Source organism: Maniola hyperantus, chromosome 26 (genome assembly GCF_902806685.2).
Source record: "Maniola hyperantus chromosome 26, iAphHyp1.2, whole genome shotgun sequence".
NCBI lineage: Eukaryota > Metazoa > Arthropoda > Insecta > Lepidoptera > Nymphalidae > Maniola > Maniola hyperantus.
This window is the reverse complement of record NC_048561.1, coordinates 375,816-379,880: the sequence shown is the minus strand read 5'-3', so window position 1 is coordinate 379,880 and position 4,065 is coordinate 375,816.

Below are 4,065 nucleotides of genomic sequence, written 5' to 3'. Positions count from 1 at the left end.
TCGCCGGCTGACTATACAACAATAGATATAGAATTCGGCAAATTACCTTGAATTCAGGGTTATCAGTTTTTATCAGTATTGATTGTATATTACTATACTACTAAATATACTAAATACTGACTTCGACCTTTTTCACCTGTCCAAAATGCAATTATAAAAGGAAATAATTAAACTGCATCGGAAAAATAATAATATGTAACTGATAATAATTATACTAGTAGGTAGGTATCTATAATAGTACATAAATCCGCATAATATCATAACCCACAAGCACGCACTCACGCATACTCTCTCTCCCACACACAAACACACACCCACACACACACAGACACACATACACTCACACATACACACACACATACACACACACATTACGAGGAATTATGTGTGGATTGGTCTCATATTGACAATATGCAGTCTCCGCAGCAAATGTATACTTTCATTTCTGATACTTTTAATAATGCTTATTCAAAGGCAAAGAGAATTATTAGTATAAATTCAAAACTACATTGCCAGGCGCCATGGATAAATAAAAAAATCATTAATTTGAGTAATAAGCGAGATGAACTATTTCATAAATGGAAGAAAGATCAAAATAACGTATTGTTAAGATTAGAATACAATAGGAAAAGAAATAAGGTAAATAAAATAACTGAATACTATAGAAATTTATACTATAAAAAGAAAATAATTAAAAATTTTAATAATTCAAGAAAATTGTGGCAATTACTAAATGATATCGCTGGAAGGATAATAAGATCAATTGATGAGGTTGTGTTAAATGCTTTTAAATCGCTCAGTCGTGTACCACAACAAATTGCAGACAACTTTGCGACCAACTTTGACACTACCGTGAAAAATATATTGCCGAATTGCAACCAGAACTTATTAAATCTTGGTCAAAACAACACGATACAATCTAATTGTAGCATGTATTTTAGGAAGGCAACGCCGGATAGTGTCTATAAATTAATAAATAGGTTTCGTATTGATAAAGCCCCAGGATTTGATTGTGTTAGAATGAGAGACATCAAGGGTTTTGCTAATATAATTTCAGAACCTTTAGCTAAGTTTATAAATGCCTGTATTGAAACTGAGTCCTATCCTGATGAACTTAAAGTAGGTTGTGTAAGACCAGTACACAAGAAAGGTAAATATGATGACTTAAATAATTATAGGCCAATCACTTTAACATCTTCCATTGATAAAATAGTAGAAAAATATATCTGTAATCAAATACATGAGTTCTATCAAAAAAATGATATTTTAAGCTCTAGCCAATTTGGTTTTAGGCCCGGTAAGAATACGACAATGTTATTGTCAGACTTTACAGATCAAGTTAATTCATGGATGAACCAAAAACTACATGTTCTGGCTTTATTTATTGATTTTTCTCGTGCATTTGACACATTAGATCACAACAAGCTTATTACAAGATTAGAAAACTCAGGTATACGGGGATCTCTTTTAAATTGGTGTAAAAACTATCTGAGTAATAGAAGCTACCGCGTTAGGATCTGTGACAGCTACAGCGCACCAATCACAGTAACTGAGGGCACAGCTCAAGGTTCCGTGCTTGGACCATTGCATTTTATAACTTATGTGAATGATATGAATAAGATATTTAGACACTGTACTACGTACCAATATGCTGATGATACATGCATGCTTGTAGCAGCTAAAGATGTCAATGATGCCTTGCTAATGCTACAGGAAGACTTTGATAATTTAAATAAATGGTGTCATGACAGTGGTGTAATATTAAACTCTCAAAAGACAAAATTAGTCCACATACATTCACCAAATTTAAAAGCTAATAGCATGTTAAAACATAAACTTATTGCGCATAATCATAACTGTTTGCACCAACCACATAGCAACTGTAATTGTCCCACTATTGAAATAGTTAACTCGCATAAATACTTAGGATTAATAATTGACCATAAGTTCAACTGGCATGAGCACATAAAGCATGTCTGTGATAAGCTCAGAGCATTCTTGGCAAACTTATTTATAATTAGAAAGAGGTTAAATTTTAAAGTCAAATTGATGCTGTACAATGCTCTTGCCGACTCCATAATTGCTTATGGGTTGAGTAGCTATGGTCGAACCGACAAGTCGCACTTACAACATGTTTATCAGTTGCAACTAAGGATTTTAAAAACCATTGTTCCTCTAAATATTAAACTACTTGCAAAAAATAATGAAAATCTTATATTTAAGTATTGTAAAGAGATTAATATTTATGACAAAGTTCAACTTACGATCCTAAAAGAACAATTTTTTAATTTAGCCATGCAAAAGGAAGTTATTAACAAAATTCAGACACGCAAAGTAACTCAAAAAAAACTAGTTACCATCTCTGCAAAAAATAAATATGGTGAGCGCACCAGCGCGTACATGATCCCTCGCCTAATAAATAGTTTAGATAATACTTTTAGGTCAGGACTAACCGAATTTAACTTTAAACACAAGTTAAAATCATATTTTCAAAACAAATATTAACAATTCCCATTTTTGAAAAATTAAATATAACAAATTATTATCATGTAACGCTCCCTAGTGCTAGTGCTTCTATACATAATGTATACATTATTTATGGAAGCACTATACCCAAAATCGATTAATGGACGGAATGATAAGCAACATACTAAACCTTAGTGGTTTTTTTGTTGTGTTAAAAGTATTTGTAAAATGTTCAATATTTGATAGTTAATAAAAAAAAAAAAAAAAAAAAAAAAAAAAAAAAACATACATATGTTGTGAATCACCTACTAGGTATTTTTACTAGTTAATTGACTTTTATATTTTCATATTAGGATTATATTATTGTAAAGCTTGTTTAAATTATCAAACGTACTGTTATAAATTTATAATTAATATCTATTTAAGTAATCTGTAAAAAATTGTAATCCTATTTGGCCTTATTTTCAGTCTGTTATTATGTAAAATTATATTGTATATATCGCTGTTGATTGCAAAAAACGAATAAAATAAAATAAAATAAAAAAATGATGCCGTTTTGTCCGCGTGGATTTGGGTTTTAGGATACCCGTAGGATGTCAATGTAGTTATCAATACAGTTGTCAATAAAACACAAGATAGGTTTAACATTTTTATTATTTTATCACAAAATGTAGCACCATCTTTATATAATCCTATCAACACAGACCTAATACGTAGACTTAAGAGGTAGTTATAGAGAAAGTCTAGTTCTAGTGCAATTTAAAGAACACAAGAACAAAGTGTCTTCCAATAAGGTCTCTTAACTATAAACTAAGCTAAGTCAATGGACCGATTCTTAGGTATAAGTTCGTTTATAAGTTTAGGTTAATATAATGCTTATTAGCCTCTCTCATAGGCTAGATTGTAATGGTAGTAAAGTACTGGTGTCAGTACTTTACGACAAAAAAATATCTTTATATAATTATTATATGTAGGAACGTGAGTATAATAATACCTACTGCCTTTAAAACTAAAATATTTCCTTAATAAAAATAATTTCGACTAAGTACCTAATAATAAAGAATAATAAAGTTATAAAGATTCAAAATGAAATAACTTAAAATAGCTTCTTCTTTTAACTTTTAGTTAAATAGGTAGTTATAGTCCGTACAAAATGAGTTCTCACGCGTCATTTTAACTTTCATGGGTGAACTGGCATGTCAAGAGTACAGAGGGACTAGCTCAGAACAAGGACTATTAGAAGTAGGGCTGTGACACTTCCTGTTAGAGCGAGATAGCTAAATGCATTTAAGCTCTTATTAGAACGTGACAAAATGATTATGTTTTGGCCTTATCGCCGTGGCCACTTTTTTTTGATTGCCAAAATGTATTTGTAGGTACGTGAGTATTTGGCAAACAACGTGAAGTGTAGAAGGAATGACATTTCACAAGTAAGAAAATCTGCTTGAGCGAGAGGGACTGAGGGCTGAGGGGGCCACGTTAGTTGCATTTCTGGACATATTATCTGTGGGGACTAGAATCGTACTTTTGATATGACAATTCACAGAATGTTAAAGCGCGTGAGAACTTATTTTGTACCCATTATTTAAGAAGTGAATA